Raw genomic sequence first — 18373 nt, forward strand, 5'->3', positions numbered from 1 at the left:
AATTAATAAATACTTATAGAAAAATAAACTCTCTCTTGTGTACTCACAACTGTAAACCTATGTTTGCCCCCACCCTGTATGTTCTGAATCCCCATGTTGCATTTCCAGATTTCCATTCGTACTGTGACACCATTATATACGCGAAGAAGTGGAATATGCTACTTTCCCCTTTTAGCCAAACAGCAAGACTAGGCACACAGTTCCCTTTACATCTGCTACATTGTGTGAGGCTGCCACGCTACCTACTGTACTAACGAGGCACCTACATCTGCCACATTTCAGTAATTCCTCCTCTCAATTTGCCATCATGGGTCGGTGGTATGAGCTTCTTAACTGTAATGTCAGTACCTTTATCCCCAGCCTGGGTCCTCCTTATTGGCTCGTGCCTGCCCTCTTGCCCATCTTTGCCCATCTTGTCATCCTGTGGCGAGTTTCACTCACCTTCCTGAGTTCCCCATAGCTTATCCTGAGCCCTGCATCCAGACATCCTTCTGCCAAATTGTGATACTATTTTGGTAAAATATCACCCTGTTCTTGGTTACAGTGTCAGTATTTAAAGGTATTTGTGGAACTTACACCCATACTCTGAAATATAAATGTTAAGGTCAGGCACACTTCTGGAAGTAAAGGTCCTCTCTATTTTCTCTAATAGGTCTACTGGTCTTACCAAATGAAGGTAATTATTTCACTAATTAGCTTGTTTTGATTTGAAACTATGAACATGAGGTTGAAGGCAGATGGGTAGGAAGGCAGTGGAGTATGTGAAATGTGAGGGGTTGGGCCTGCACCTGCAAACTCCAGGTGTGGTCCCTCCACTTACCAGCTCTTGGGCCTTCTGGGAAGAGTACTATCCCTTGGAATCTTCTTTTCCTCATCTGTGTAAAAGGGTTAGTGTTATTTACCCATAGAGATTATAGTGAAGATTAATCTCATTATGTATAATAAAGTAGCTACCACAATGTGTTATATAGTAGATAACTACTTTAAAATTATAACAATTTATTAATTTGGTCCTTAGACATCTGCCAGGTCTAGCTTTAGCTGTCACATACAGTTGTGTCATTCTAGAATGAAATGGTGCCCTTCAAAAAGTGGTGGTTTGGCATGTGTGCATTAGCTAAAATTGTAAAATAGGTTTTTACATGTACGTGTAATGAACAGCAGATGAGAAACAAAATGCAGTAAGTCTTTTTTCAGTATTCAACCATGGTAGCAAATAAACTTATGTTTTTCAAAGAATAAGACCCTTAATCGGATGGGATTTTTACTTGAGTCATATATATCCTGAGGCTAATAATTGTTGCCTTGATATATTTTAACCTCATTTCTTTCTAACCACTTACTTGCTCATTGGTTAGTTGACTAGTGAGTAGGCTTTATTCTGAGAACCTTCATTTTTTAATTGAGACATAGTCAATGTATGTTTCAAATGTACATGATTCAATATTTGTATATATTGTGAAAAGATCACCCCGATAAATATGGTTAACTTTCATCACCATAGTTACAGATTTTTCCCTTGTGATAAGAACTTTTTATTTTTTATTTAATTGTCGATACTCTTACAGGTGTCCTCAGTTTCCTCCCCTTTGCCCCCTTCCACCCGAACTGTCCCCTGCCTTCACCGCATTGTCTGTGTCCATGGGCTGTGCATATATGCACATATGTTCTTTGGTTAATCTTAATCTCTTGCAGTCTCCCCAGCCTCACCTCCTCTCTGAGATCTGTCAGTCTGTTCCATGTATCCCTGCCTCTAGTTTTATTTTGTTAATCAGTTTATTTTGTTCATTAGATTCCACATACAAGTGGGGTCATACGGTATTTGTCTATTTCTGACTGGCTTATTTCACTTAAGATAATATTCTCCAGGTCCATCCATGCTGTTGCAAAGAGTAAGAGCCCTTATTTTTGACAGCCACATAGTATTCCACTGTGTAAGTGTACCACATCTTTTTTCTCTGCTCATCTACTGATGGACTCTTGGGCCGTTTCCAGATTTGGTCGTTGGAAATAATGCTGCTACGAACATAGGGGTGCATGTACTCTTTCTGACTGGTGTTTCAGGATTCTTATTAAGATCTATTCTCTTAGCAACTTCCAAACATGTAGTTCAGTAGTATTACCTACAGTCGCCATGCTGCACGTGACATTCCTGAATATCCATCCTTTATTCGAATCTCAAAAGTAAATGGCAAGGCAGACAATGTTTGGGGTGATAAAACTGAAAATGGAATTAAAACATCAATTGCTTGTGCTCAGATGTTAGACTTTTTTCCGAGTGATGGAGAAATACCTTTATTTTCATCTGGAAGTATCTACTATGTTTGTGTATACCAAATGAACTGTAGACACTGTGGCCTGCAAATGCATAGAGCAAATGAAATTCTTGCTAGCTGGGGCGTAGCTAGATGCTCGCCACTGTCCCTGTAAGTTAGTCATTAAAAGCAAACTTTTGATCATTGGTCTAATGTGTTGAAGAATGCTGATTTTCCTGTTTGACATGGTAGTGAATGCTAATGATTTTATAACAGCACTTATGAAAGGCTATTTTTATTTTCACATTTAAAAATTGATTCTGGTTTTTAAGGAACTTTCCTTATGAGCCCATTTGGGCTCAGGTGAAATCCACTCTGAAGAACTTAAGAAAAATAGCTTCTGAGAATATGAACTCATTAGCAGGGTTTATTCCTGTGGCTTATTTCCTGATAATAGTTTTCTTTTAGGTACGAGAATGTCAGATGGTAGAAGTAGTAAGAGTTTGTCTCCCGTTCTCATGAGTGAATACGTACAGGATGAGGTAGAATGAGGCGGTCCAAAGACGAACGGTGTCTTCTGGCTCTCTCCCTTTCTTTACCTCGTTCTTTATCATGTTTATTGGGCACTGGTTTTAAAGTTTCTGCTTAATGGGAACTTCGGCGTATGTAAATATTTGATGTAAGTTTTTGCTGGGTTCAGTTTTAGCAAATTTTAGCATTGCTCTCACAAAGAAGACTGCAGAGACAATGTTTGTTTTGATTGAGAAATGTTAAGAATTTTTTGGGAGTGGCTCCTTAAAGCCTGCAGTGCATTAATTGTGTTTATGGCTGTGACTTTCTTGGTACTCTTTTTACTTTGTATTTAATCCAGGCTTTTATAATTCTTTCAAAAGTCCCCACTTTAGGATTTGTAAAAAATGGTTCTATATACATACTGTCTAAATAAAATTTGTGAACAGCATTGGTATAGCCTTGGAGAACAGGCCATGGCTATTGACCATACAAAAGACGGAGTCTTCCCGAGAATGCCCCACCCTACGGCTGTTTGGCTCCTGTCGAAAGGGCTATCAGGGCTCTGCCAGCACAACAAGTATACTCTTCCTGGCATGGCTCTTCTGTGCCATCTGGTTCAGGGCTGGGGCCCCACACCCAGTGGCAAATTTCCTTATTTCAGAGGAAGTGAGTCACATTCCTCAACCAGTGGATGTGAAATTCCAGCCATTCCAACTCTCCATGCCTATGACCCCTTCTAATTCACACAGAGAAGTGCCAACTCTCTACACCAAGACTCAGGAAAACTGTGCTATGATCTTGGTTCTGTCAGAGGCCAGTTTTGTGAATTCAGGGAATATGTTTAATCTGGACCTCAGTTTCCTCATCTGCAAAATGAAGTAATTTGATTAAAGTGCCATTTTGATGAATTAGGCTGGTAATTTTCATATTTTTTTCATAGAACTGTATTGTGAGAAAGCAGAAATTACTGAGAAACGAGGTTTAGCATTGCCGTTGATTGGTTCAGAGGGCTTTGAGGGCTTTGTGGGAACATTTGGGCACTGTGTGAGAAGTACCAAACTCTTCAAAAATTTTGTGACTGTGACTTGGTCTTTGCACAGAGCCTAAAGCTGTTTGGTAACTATTTATTGAATGGTGATTGACTGTTTCCGGTTGCCTACTAGTTTCTCGAACTTACTACAGTCCTGACCATTCTTCTTATGTCTAAGTAGGGTATTATCCTTATGGCGATCACCACTATTGACTTTGCTGCTTGTTGAACTCATGCTGGTTTTACAATTCTGGGCTGGGCTCTTGGGTGAGGAAGTAAAGGGAGCATGTTTAGATGATGAAGACATTACACATACTCTTGAGAGTGAAACATAGCTACAAGTGATCCTAGAGGCAGAATGAAATAGATGTAAATAAGACGTGAACAAGGTAATGTGGGGGCATGGTAGAAGAAGAAATTTACTCTAATCGAAGATTTGGAGAAGGATTCCCATGTGAGGTGAGGAAGGGTCTGAGTGGAGCCTAGAGAGATGAAAGCAAAGATTAAAACAGGAAGAGAAGAATAAAGGTCATTTTAGGCAAGGAGGCAGGGTGTTTTGGATTAAAACAGGAGGAAGACTCCAAGCACTCGGCCGACCAGCCATAGGAAGGGCGTGGATTATCTGAAGGAAAGAGGACACGTGATGATTAGGTGACTATTGCTATAGTGAGGCAGGAGCCAATGGTTGGCTTTACTGGGGAAGTAGTTGTGGAAGTGAAGACAAGTGGACAGATTTGAAGTTGATTCAGAAGCTAGAATCTATAGAATTTGTGGATAGATTTCATACAGAGGTGAAGGAGATGAGTATATATGAATCCCAGATTTTTGGCTCACAGACTGGAAAAGTGCTGCTATTCTCTGAGAAAAGAAGTACCTAGGATGTGGAAGGTCATATACTCAGTTTTGGACCTGTAGGTTTAAAGCATCTCTAAGGCATCTATGCTGAGATGTCAGGTTGGAGCTCAGTAATAATGTCTCATTAGACATTTGGGAGCCATCTACTTTTTAAAAAAACTTTTTAAGACTTTATTTTTTTAGAGCAGTTTAAGATTCATAGCAAAATTGAGAGAAGGGAAAGAGATTTAACTACGTCCTCTCCGTCCCCACACATGCATAGGCTCCCCATTATTACAATTCCTCACCATAGTGGTACATTTGTTACAGTTGATGAACCTACATTGACACATTATAATCACCCACAGTCCATAGTTTACATTATGATTCATCCTTTGTGTTATATATTCTGTAAGTTTGAGCAAAAGTATAATGACAAGCATCCATAATTATGGTGCCATATAGAATATTTTTACTGCTCTAAAAATCCCCTTTGTTTTATCTGTCCCTCCCTTACCCCCTCATATAAATCTTACAGATATTTTATTAGATTTATACCTAAATACTTCATTTTGGGAGGTGCTAATGTAAATAATGTAGTGCTTATACTATCAAATTCTACTTGTTCATTGCTGTATATAGGAAAGTGATTGACTTGTGTATTAACTTTGTATTCTGCTGTAATCCCTTACTAGTTTCAGTAGGTATTTTTTTTGGCTCTGTAGAAAAATCTCAAAGAATCAGCACTTATGTCATCTGTGAACAAAGTTAGTTTTATATCTTCCTTCCCCTTCTGTATACCTATTACTTTTTATTTTATTGTATTAGGCAAAACTAGCAGTAAATGTTGAAAAGGAGCGATGAAAGGAGACATCCTAGACTTATACTTAATCTTAATGGAAAACCTTGGAGTTTCTCACCATTAAATACAATGTTAGCTGTAGATGTTATTTATGTAATTGAGGAAGTTCCCCTCTAATATGATACACTGAGAGCTTTTTTTTATTATTATGAATGAATATTGCATTTTGTCAGAGCTTTTTCTGCATTTATGGATATGATCATGTAATTTTTCATTTTTAGCCTAATGATAGGATGGATTACATTAATTGATTATTGAATGTTAACCAAACCTTGCATACCTAGGATAAATCTTAGTGGTAGTTGGGGTGTACAATTCTTTTTATACATTATTGAATTGAATTTGCTAATATTTTGCTGTGGATTTTTACACACATGTTCATGAAAGAGACTGTTCCATAGTTTTAATGTTTTCATCTGGTTTTGGTATGAGGGTTACGTTGGCCTCATAGAATGAGTTATGAAATATTCCCTCTACTCTGTCCCCTGACAGAGAATATAAAGAATTTGTATAATTTCTTCCTTAAGTGTTTGTCTGATTCATTAATGAGCCCATCTGATCTGGGCACTTTCTGTTTTGGAAGGTTATAATTACTTATTCAATTAACATTCAATAGATATGGTCCTCTTCATTTTCTCTTTCTTTCTGTGTGTTTTGACAGGTTGTGTCTTTTAGGAATTGGTCCATCTCACCTGGGTTACAAATTTGTGGGCACAGAGTTGTTTACATTGCTCTATTATTTTTGTAACGTTCACTGGAGCTGTAGTGATGTCCTTTTTTCATTTTTGATATTAGTAATTTGAGTTCTGTCCTTTTTCTTAGTTAGCATGTCCTAAAGACTTAATAATTTTATTGATCTTTTAAAAGAACCAGCTTGGTTTCACTGATGTTTTTCTCTGTTGATTTCTCATTGTCAATTTTATTGATTTCTGCTGTAACATATTTTCTGCTTACTTTGGATTTAATTTGCTCTTTTTTTCTAATTTCCTAAAGTGAAAACTTAGATTATTGATTTTAGGTCTTCCTTCTTTTCTAATATATGCATTCGATGCTATAAATTTCCCTCTTAGCACTGCTTTTGATGTGTTCCATAAAACTTTTCTCTAACTCTCCAGGTATTTTATGATTTCCTTGACTCCAAGTATTAAGTCTGTACATTTGACTTACAAATACATATGTCTTAGCCCTAACCTCTCTTATGAGGTCCATCCCAATATTTTAATCTGCCTGTTAGATATCTTAACCTGGACCACCTGGAAGCATCTCAGATTCAACTCATGTAGAAACTATATTAGTTTTTTCTACTTTCTTGTTTTGTCCTGAAATTTTTCATCTTTGTTACAGATCTTATAACTTACTCCCTATTGCCTTGAATTTTGTGTTTGTGTGTTTTGCTTGTTTCTGGCAGCCCCTGCTTTCATGGGGACTCACAAATAGTGAAAATGTCTTGCTTTCGTAGTAGAATCTTTATATTTCCATTATTCCATATTCTATACCTTTAATGTATTAGATTCTGCCTTTTAGCATGTGAAAGACTTGTAAAATTTCAGAGAAAAAAGTATTTAAAAAGTATGCTTATTAAGGTATTCAGAAAGGGATTCAAAGGTTTGGTTACTCTTGAATGGAAAAAAGTAAGCAAGGTATGTTTCATAATAAACATTGATGTCCATTGTGGAAGAGGTGTTAAATAAAAAGCCTTCCAAGCCTGTGAAATGTCATTGGCCGTGAAGGCAGTCTTATCCTTTCCCCAATCTGAAATGATCAAATAAGCAGAAAAGAAGAGAGAAAGTTTGGTTGGAAGTGTTTTTCTGTTGATAGGTGGGCTCTGTAGGTCAAGTGGGGAATCTGATTGGCCTTATTAGTTGGCATTTTTTCGGATTAGTTACTGTCTCTGTGCTTTAGATTAATATTATTTTGGCTTACTTTAAATTACTATTTATTTATTTTAATCCTATGTTTTCTATCTCTATTTTATATTTCTGTTTAAAAACGAAAGCTCTTCTTGGGTAATGTTCTCTGGAATGGCAGGCCAAAAGTTGAATATCATCTTTATTTCATGAAGGCCGGGCTTCCAAATTAACAGTGAAAGTTTCTGGAGATATGTCTTTTAGTTACTTTATTAGCTTAATTTATAGATCTTTTTATTCCAAACACATCTCTGAGATGGGTCTTATAACTCACTGATTTTCATTTGTAATTAATTGGGAATAATTATAGAGTTGGTAGGACACCTTTAAAAAAAGGCGATATACTGTATTTGACCCCTGTAATCTACTTCGTATTCATCAGAATCTGTGTGCATGTTATGTTCCATGTCACATTATAACCGAGGTAGCATGTGGAATTAAGATTGCTAATTCTTCTTCTCTCCCGGAGAGTACGGACTGGAATTCAGCTCTGCTGACACCTTGATTGTAACCCAGTGGGATCGGCATCCGACCTCAGGCTTCCAGACCTGTAAGATAATAAATGCGTGTTGCTTAACACTAAGTTTGTGGTAATTTGCTATAGGGGCCATAGGAAACCAATAGTCCTCTTCTTTATTGCTAGTTAGGCTTGCTTCTCATATTTTAGATACAAGGATTTATAATTTTCTTAGAAAATAGCTTGTTTTTACTTTATATCACAGGCAACCATGCTTATTTTCAAAGAATGATATTTCTATCCGATAGAAAATTGAGCATAATTTGTTTTGCTATTGAATATGATTATATCCGCCTACATGTTTGTTTGTGAACATGTACACATGTATAATGTGTGTATATATACATATATAAACTATTATGAAAGTATATTTTGGGACAGTTTATTATGTATGTTTGCTATTGAGGTCAACTATTATAGCTTACATATCAAAGTAATCCAACATAATTTTGACAAAATGGGAAAACTGTAAAAAGGAGCACGTATTTGAACATTCCTGTTTCAATGGCTTAGGGGTTATGACGTTAGCATATGACAAGTAGTCATTTTTTATTTGGTTTGTTAGGGAACACTATTATCTGGGTTGACAGAAAAGTCAATACTGTCTATTGGCTTTCAAATTTTGGAATCAAATTATAGACAAAGTATGGTTATCATTGTAGAAGAGAATGCAAATGTTTTCAACTTTGACAATGTAAAGTAAGAAGAGGTAGAGCTATAGAAATGGAAAATGAAAGGGTGGAAAGAGAAAAGTAAAAGTAAAAAATGTGATGTCATGTTTTGCCCTAAGGAAACATGAGATGCTATCTTTAGATGATAGAATTAAATGCAGAAATTTAAGTTATTCATTAAATATAACAGTAATCATGAAGGAAAATAAACATATTTGAATCTCTTTTATGAGAAGGATAGGAAAAGTTGGGGGACCCTAAGTGTACTAATTGCCATCAATGACATCAGAAAGTCAAAAGATGCTTCTGAATAAGTCCAGACCATCAGAAATGCTTATTATTTAGAGAGAAGAAATTAACAATCGCATAGATTGAAACAAAGGCCTAAGAGTTGCCTCTGGATAATACTAGGTCTGTCCAGAAGGTATCCATCCATATAATATAAAAAATAGAGGCATTTATTGAAGAAGATACAAGATACAAGAAATATGGTACCTAGGACAATGACGCCTCTGTCTCCTTTAAAGTAGGCACCATGGGACCTCACATAGTGCTCCCAGTCGCCATCAGCTGCCCCATTATATTTTCCTCAATCTCATTGATGGTCTGAAATCTCTTTCCTTTCAAAGGTAGTTTTAGTTTTGTGAAAAGCCAGAAGTTGCAGGGTGCCAAATCTGGGCTGTAGGGGGACTGAGTCACCTGGGTGATTTGATGCTTCACCAAAAAACTGCAAGAGACGTGATGCATCACTGGGCATGTTGTTGTGATGAAGCTGCCAATCACCAGTTGCCCGTAGCTGTGGCCTTCTGAATCATCCAAATACTTTCCACAGAGGAATGTTTAAGCTTAATGCAAAATATGATGCAGATTCGTTGCTCTACTTGCTCAGTCATTTTGAATGAAGGCCACACAGTACACGTGCTCACTCAATAGCATCTGCCACGCCCACTGACTGGTACAGTGAAGTGGTCGTTGTTCAGCATGTGCCTTCCAGTCCACTCTCCTTGGCTGCCAGGTTATGTCAATGTCATGTAAACCATTCTCATATTAACAATTGCTTGATTTTTTTCTGGACAGACCTTGCACAATTGGGCCACCCACATGCACTATTTAATTTTAAAATCAAAGTAATCCTAACACATGGTTTAAAGCAGGATTTGGCAAACTCTTTTTGTAAAGGGCCACACAGTAAATATTTTACCCTTTGCAAGCCATATGACCTTGGTTGAAGATACTCAGCTGTGCCGCTGTGGTATGAAAGCAGCCATGCACATTGTTCTCACCAGTAAGCATGGCCGTGTTCCACTAAAGTCTGTTTACAAATATAGACGATGGCCTTAGTTTGCTGATTTCATGTGTAAAAAGTCAAAAAGTGCTAAAAGGTCCTATCAAAAAAAAGTGGTCTATGGAGACCCTCCCATCCATCCTGCTTCTAAGAAGCTGCCACTATAAACTTTTCAGCTGTTTTTTTTTTCTTTTTGGTATTTATCTCCACAATTCTAAATAATTTATGAGTCAAGGGATACCAGTGTGCTTTTATTTCAAAATATGAATTTATTGCTATCTCTTGATTCATCAATTTCAGGCAGTATCTTTATGCTCTATTAGGATAGTTGAAAAATACAGCTTTCTTAGGGCTTCTTCTCCTTTTCACTCTTGTTTGTCCAAGATTGTTATTGGAAGATTTGGTTAAATCTACATTCAGTGTTTTTGAAACCAGAAAAGTTGGTGGTTGTGCTGCCTGTCACTAGCAGAAGCAATATTGAGGGACAAGGATCGAGTCTTTATGGGTGCTTTATTCAGATGCCAGCCGTCTGAGCAGACAGTGGATTATGTACCCGTAAAAAACTGTCTTAATGTTTCATTTCAAGCTGACCCTTTCTAGAAAGAGAAGAAAAGAGTAGGTAAGGGGTTTGGAATTCAGGGAAACAGGTTAATCAGATAAAAGCTACAGTGTGGTGATTTTATTAGCATCCCTTCATCTGCTGGCTGGTGATTCCTTATCTGAACCTTGGTTAGGGGACATTCCTTCCCTGCAGCACGGTGGCTCAGATACCATCTGGATCCCGTGCAGTCCTCCTGGGGCACGAAGGTCAAATTGCTCGAATTGCTCACAGGCCTTCTGGACTCAGGTAGGTCCAGTCATACATTCCAGTTCCTGGAGCAACAGCTTTCTACGGCATTAATCAGTAAACCTGGTAACTGTAACTTAAAGTTAATAGTTTTTAACTCTTGAGTCCCCCCTCACTTTCACTGCTGTAACCGCACAGGTATTGTTCACTCTTGAGTAGCTATGCTTGCTTCTGTCTTCTGCAAATTTTTGGTTCTCCTCGAGTCAATGAACTTTTTTTGTTTAGTTTTCTTTGAAACTGATGCTTTCTCTGTTCTTTTTGTAATTGTTGTCTGAAATGACTCTCAGCACCATTTTCCATAGAGTTAAAGTTGTCATAGAATCATTGATTTTGTATTTTTCCCTGATATTACGGAGCCCTTTGGGAGTGCTAATCCGATCTGGGATGATTGCTGCCTGAGCTCCTGCATGGCTCTCATATTAAAGCTCTTGCTATTTTTTCGAAATTAACTTCCCATCTCTTTTGTGTTGGATCTTCTGTTTCCTGGGTCCTCCATTTTGGTGGCACAGATTTTCCTAATGGCCTGAGAGGAGTGGCTGAGGAAGGTTGGCTCTAAGCCTGGACGCTAGTTTTTCTGGGGTTGGGTGAGGGAACAGGGTTGGAATGTGTAGCACTGATTGTGCAGACCCCTCTTTGCAGTCTATAGCCTTTTGTATTCAGCCCTTTCCTGTACCCGATGTCTTGGAGTCTAGATCCTACTAAAGGTCAGTTTCTTCAGATACTGTGTCTCGCGCCTCTTGAAGGGAGATAGTGGTTGGCAACTAGGAGTTTCTTCATTACTTAAATATATTTTCAGATAATTTTTTAAATTATATTTTATTGGTTATGCTACTACAGGTATCCTAGTTTTCCCCTTTCTCCCCCTCCACGCAGCACCCTCCACTCCCTCAGGCAATCCCTCTACCACTGTTCATGTCCACGGGTCATGCGTATAAGTTCTTTGGCTACTCTACTCCCTATACTGTATTTTATATTTCTGTGGCTATTCTGTCACTACCTATTTGTACTTCTTAATCCCCTCATCTCTTCACCCATTCCTCCACACTCCCCTCCCATCTGGCAACCCTCAAAATGCTCTCTGAATCCATGATTCTGTCTCTGTTCTTGTTTGCTTAGTTTTGTTTTTAGATTCAATTATTGACAGGTAGGTATTTATTACCATTTTATTGTCCATCATTTCAATCTTCTTTTCTTAAATAAGTCCCTTTAACATTTCATATAATAATGGCTTGGTGATGATGAACTCCTTTAGTTTTTTCTTGTCTGGGAAGCTCTTTATCTGCCCATTGATTCTAAACGATATCTTTGCTGGGTAGAGCAATCTTGGTTGTAGATCCATATTTCTTGCCAGTCCCTTCTGGCCTGCAATGTTTGTTTTGAGAAATCAGCTGACAGTCCTATGGGGACTTCCCTGTAGGTAACTAACTGCTTTTCTCTAGCTGTTTTTAAGATTCTCTGTCTTTAACCTTTGGTGTTTTAATTATGAAGTGTCTTGGAGTTGGCTTCCTTGCATCAATATTGTTTGGGACTGTCTGTACTTCTTGGACTTGCATGTCTATTTCATTCACCAAATTAGGGAAGTTTTCTTTCATTATTTTCATAGATTTCCAATTTCTTGCTCTTTCTCTTCTCCTTCTGGCACCCCTGTGAGGCAAATGTTGGGACGTTTTAAGTTGTCCCAGAAGCTGCTTATTCTATCCTTGTTTTTTGAATTCTTTTTTCATCTTGTTGTTTTGCATGGCTGTATTTTGTTTCGTTATGTTCCAAATCATTGATTTGATCCTCAGCTTTATTCACTCTACTGTTGTTTCCCTATAAATTATTCTTTATTTCAATCAGTGTATCCTTCATTTCGGACTGGATCTTTTTTATATTGTTGACATCCTCACTATGTTCCTTGAGCAGCGTTATAACCAGTGATTTGAACTGTGCATCTGTTAGATTGCTTATCTCCATTTTGTTTAGTTTTTTTTTTCTGCAGTTTTAATCTGTTCTTTTGTTTGGGCCATGTTTCTTTGTCTTCTTGTTTTGGCAACCTCCCTGTTTGTTTCTATGTATTAGGTAGAGTTGCTTTAACTCCATGTCTTGGTAATGTGGCCTCATGTAGTAGGGTGTCCTATAGGATCCAGTGGCACAGCCTCCCTTTTCACCTAAGCTGGGTACTTGATGAGCACCCTTTGTGTGGGCTGAGTACACCCTCTTCTTGTAGTTGAGCCTTGTTTGCTATTGACAGGTCAACGGGAGGGATTTAACCAAACCAGTCAATTGCAAGGATTGGCTGTGACCACTGGCCACCAACTTCCTCCCCCCACCTACTTCTATTTTTCATGGGCCCTCTATCTCCAGGTTTCCCAGGTGGACTGGCTTGTTGTTCATGCTGGCTGTCTCCATCTAAAGATACTTGGGTTTGACCTTCCTCCTCCCTGTTATGTCATTACTTCTTTATCCATTTTCTGTCTTTTGTATTATGCTTTGAATTGCATATATCTGCTGGTTTCATGAAGATAGAGTGTATGGTTTTGTATTTAGATTTCCTTGTTTGGGGATGATTAACAAGGAAGAAAGGATGGGCTGGTATTCACTACTATAACCATGGGTATATGTCAACTGATCATTCTTTTTTTTTTTAAATCCTCACCCAAGCATATGTTTTATTGATTTTAGAGAGAGGAGGTGTGAGGGATGGAGGGGGGCAGAGAGAGAGAAAGAGAGACAGACAGACAGACAGACATTGATGTGAGAGATAAACCTAGACTTGTTGCCTCTTGTATGTGCCTCAACTAGGGATTGAACCTGCAACCTAGGTATGTTCCCTGACCAGGAATCAAACTCACAACCCTTTTGTGTATGGGACGATGCTCCCACCAAATGAGTCACTAGCCTGGGCTTTCTATCTGCAGATTAAAAAAAATAAGTACTAAATTAATTTTCTTGCAAAAGTAAAGAACAGATCTACAGTCATATCAGTTTTTATATTATATTAACATGTATGTGTGAGAGAATATGTATGTATACATATATATAAATTTGTATTACTGATCTTGTGATATACTGTCAGAAAACTTTTCTTCAGTGTTCTGACTATTTTTCTATAATTTTAGAAATATTTCTTCATAAGGTGAAGTTTGAATCCTTTTCATATTATTGTTGTTTGCCTCGTACAGAATTGGCATTTCTGCTTGGCGTTTTTTCCTCACTATATTTATAATTGAATAGTATAGTAATGGTGTAGTGATACCACAATTTTAGGCAAAACTACATAGACTTCATGGTCATCAGCACAGAGAGAAAGTAGGGAAGAGTGTTTCCTCCTGGTCAGAATTTTGACATATGGAAAACTGGCCTCACTTTCTGATACTTCTCTTTCTGGATTCTTTGTGTACTTTTGTTGACTCTCTTATTTCTCAAGCCCTGGAGGTCTTTTCGCGCTCTAAACTGTCAGTAATCCTCAGTGTTGAAGAATTGCAGGACAGTAATAATAACGGGCACTGTTATTGTACATCCATGATAAAGATACACTGTACCAGGTGCTGGAATTACAGTAGTACGTGAGCTAGAAAGAAATGGCTCTGCCATTGTAGAATTCAGGAGTGTGCCACCGAGAAAGGAATACATTGAGGTGTACACCTGTGTCCTACCATATATATATATATATATATATATATATATATATATATATATATATATATATAAAACTGTGTTTGCATATGTAATGAATTCCTCACAACATGGTGAGGGTTGATGGCATTGTTCTCATATGAGGGGTGGAGTTTGGATTTCTACCTTGTCTTACCTACTTTAATGCTCACAGTTTCACAGGTAAACAATTTCATTTTGAGGGGTAGTGCTGATCACCTTTATGCTGTCCATGCACAATCACACCTGGAATGTCTTACCTCAGTAGTTTGGAAGGGAACACCTGAGATGCAAATAACGTATAGGCCCCGTCTTCTATATTTCTGGAAATACTTTTATTTAAAAGAAAAGTTACTTTTTAATGTGTTTAATGGTATTGAAAAACTAGTAGAATTTTAGCGGATGATGTAAAAATTTTACGTGGTGTGGGGCAAGGCATTATTCGACAGGCTAGACAGGCAGTTGCTACCATTGGGTATCTTCCTGGCTGTGCCACGCTTGTTCAGCTGACCAGTGGACTAGCGCTCCCACTTCACTGGCCACATAAGGGATGAGGGACCTTTTTCTGAGCTTTGCCTTTCTTTATAAATGATGCAAATACTTGCCCAAAGGCCCAGCCTTTTGTTAGGAGACCCGACCCCCGTTCTCCAGACTGCCACTGACTTGCCTCCTCACGTCTTTGCTCAAATGTCATCCTTTCAATAAGACCTGACCTAATACCGTGTTTAAAAATATAAGCTCTCTCTACTCCCCACCTTCCTCACCCTATTCTATTTTTTCTCCTAAATCACTTATAACTTTCAAACATACCATTTTGTCTCTTTATTTATTTGGTTTGTTAGTTTCTGCCTGTTTTTACTCCTCACTGAAAATGTAAGATTTATTCTTGCAAGGATGGGATTTTTCTCCTCCATTTTGTTTTTGGATGGTTGTAAAAATTCAACATATAATTGTTGCAGAAGTGACTGCCATTGGCATGCAATCCAGTGTTGCTGCTTTCTTTCTTCTGCCCTTGGCTTTATCAGAAGGTCTAGGTTCTGTGGTTCAACCCTTTATTTTAGTATTATGAGTTCTTTTCACTTTCTCCTTTATTACTCCTTTGTTTCTCCTTGTCTTCAATCATATGACAAATTTATAATGGATACTAAAAGTAGTTTTAGGTGCTGGGGATATGAACGTGGGGAACGCTTCCGTATCATGGAACTTATGTTCTAGTCCTGGTAGAACAAGTCATAAAAATGAACAACCCTCCTTTCCTTGGCAGAGGTTGGGCATGTGGTCCGATCCCTGTAACATAAGGAGGTAGAGGGAAAGGACTCCCACCCCCTTAGTGTCACATCTTCTGTGCCCACGGTTTCCCATTTGCTGGTTCTATCTTTAAGAACTGGCACATGGGTAAAAAAAGAAAAACAAATAATTGAATAAGATAATGTAACGTTTGATACAGGCAATGGGGAAGAGAATCAGCTACAGACTGACAGTCAGGAAGGGCATCTTTGAGCAGGGGATACGTGAGCTCAGCCTTTTCTACTTCCTTTTCTGTGCTTTCTGTGCACTCTTTAGCTGTATCTGTGATCCATTGGTATCATTCTGGAGGAGTGACTGTTCTCCAGAATGACTCTTCTGGAGAAACAGAACTAACAGTAGTAGACAATGGAGTCCCAATACTTCTGAAAATTAGAAACAAATAATCCTTCACCATCCCTCTCACTGCTAGACTGAAAAGCCATCTTGTAAACAGTGATCAGGAATAAAGTTGATGAGGTCTTTATGTTTATTTTAGAGTTAACTTATTTTTATAAACACTGCCACCAGTACCTCTTCTGATGTAAATTAAAATTCTCTTTTCTATGTCTTAATTTCCTCAGTGATGGAGCATAAAGCTTTGCGTTTGAGTGAAGAGTTAGAGGTCATGGTACTTACCTGTGGAATGCTTTAAACTTTCTTCATTCATGTATGCAAAGCTACACACACACTTGGCAGTGTCTGTGAAGGGAGTCTTTGGAGTTACTTTACAAAGATGTTAGCATCATAGGGGCAAGTATTTAATTGGCTGCATTAAGTAAATCTTGAGTTGTATGAATTTGCATTCTCACATTCTTATTAAAATCCATTTTGTAGCCGAATACTTTTTGGGCTTTTGTAATGAATACATTATTTTAAAATTTCTAGCTTGTCCTTCCTTCTTTTTGGGGATATGGCTGCTTCCATTCTTTGGTTGTAGGCTTTGCATTTCTTTGGACCACACAAGCTTCTAAAACCTTGGCATCCAGATCTTTTGACTATAAAATTTCACTGAAAACAATGAATGCGAAACAGAATTTTAAAAATAGCTGTTTTTTAACATTAATTTGAAGTATTGTATTTCTGTGTTATTAAATTAATAATGGTTTAATGTTTTAAAAGTCATACTGGGAATCTTTTGAAATAGATATATCAATTTAAACACGTGTAATTTTTATGAATTTCAGAAGCTAACACTGAATTTTTCTGATAAAACTTTGGTTTTAAGATTATAGTATATTTTATCCTGCAGATTTATATATGGCTTAAACCTTTTTTGCATTTAACTCACCCTTACATCCATAGGAAAGGGAAATTTACATATTCTTGTGAAGAGTTAGATTGTGCTGAGATGATGGAGGGTGTAGACTTGAAAATAATTAAAATTTGTCTTTTATTTTTTTAAAGCTCTTTTCTACATATCTGAACCTTTTTTTTTCTCAATAAATTTAGGTTAATCCCAGAATGAAAAATTAACCTTTAAAGTTCTTTATATAGAGAAAACTGAGTTTATGGATACTTCACAAAGCTTAATGAAAAATGACATGGCATAGTTAACATTCTTTTTAATATCTAGTTTATTTAAATGAACTAGAAAGTAAGTGATAAGTAAACTATAAAGTGTATACTTTGATGATTAAATATATTTCCTCTTCCTTGGAAAGGAGAGAATAATTTTATCGAAACTTGGATTACGAGGTAAACTAGAAAATTTCTCCTGGAATTGTTGGTGCTGTTATATTGAGACTACTCTCATTCAGGATTACATACCACAAAACAACAACTACCTCCCTTGTGGCTTAATCTATGTATATTCTTGTTTCCTCCCCTGTAAAACAGACGGCTGGTCCAGATGGTCTATGGACCAATGAATTCCTACTAGTTTTTGAAGTTAAGAATTTACTACTGGTCAAGGCTCGAAAACACCAATGTTTTTGGTGGTTTGGGGGAAGGGCAGTGGAGATGAGTTGTTTTAAAGTGAGAAACTACCCTGTTGGTAAATAATGTAAGTAATATAAAGTTCTCAGTTTTTTCCCCATTCCCAGAGTAATTCTTTTACCTTGAAAGACTTTTTTTAAAAAATTGGATATAAATTAGTGAATTTTTAGGTTACACAGCAAGACGCTAGTATCGTCAAATGGATTCAGAAATTTAAAATACCGAATTTGGTTTGCTCATTGACTTTCTGCTCAGAAATGCACAATAATTGTGGAACCATGCTGCCACTAATGAAAGCAGTATTCCTGTGAGGTAGAGATTCTTTTTCTTTCAAGAAGAAAGACTCTTTCTCTCACTGCAGAGTCAAAGCCCTGAGGAGCTCTGAAGGTTCCAGACGCTGTCAGATTGAGAGTTGGAAGGGTCTTCAGGATCACGTCATTTGTACTTCTCCTTATCCTACAGCATCCTTGAGATATGGCAGTCTAGCCTTGGCCTAACTCCTTACAGCAATAGAGAACTCACGATTTCGTTACACAGCCTAATCTACTCTTAAAACTCTTTTTGAAAGATCTTTCTTATGCTGAGCTTCAATCTACCTCCTTATTATTTATGTAACTTTTCAGGATAACAAACAAATCTTTCTTGTGCCTTTTCATTTGATGGGAGTCTCATGTGGTCATTTAAAACTTATACAAATTCATCTGTAAAAGCTCCACCAAAGAAAAAGAGTGGTAGAAGAATTTGAATATTGTAGCTAATTTAACTTGTGTGAGCAGTAGTGTGTATCCCAGGGG

The 18373-nt window shown here is 37.5% G+C and overlaps 1 protein-coding gene and 1 non-coding gene across 3 annotated transcripts in view; both read left to right on the forward strand.

The window, feature by feature from the left end:
• The window catches only part of PARD3B (par-3 family cell polarity regulator beta), a 959988-nt gene that overhangs the window by 109230 nt on the left and 832385 nt on the right, over positions 1-18373 (forward strand). The window lies entirely within an intron of this gene.
• Positions 15605-15752, forward strand: LOC112308133 (small nucleolar RNA SNORA57). The gene has a single exon (XR_002975133.2). It is a non-coding gene; the product is annotated as a small nucleolar RNA SNORA57 (small nucleolar RNA).

Source organism: Desmodus rotundus, chromosome 2 (genome assembly GCF_022682495.2).
Source record: "Desmodus rotundus isolate HL8 chromosome 2, HLdesRot8A.1, whole genome shotgun sequence".
NCBI lineage: Eukaryota > Metazoa > Chordata > Mammalia > Chiroptera > Phyllostomidae > Desmodus > Desmodus rotundus.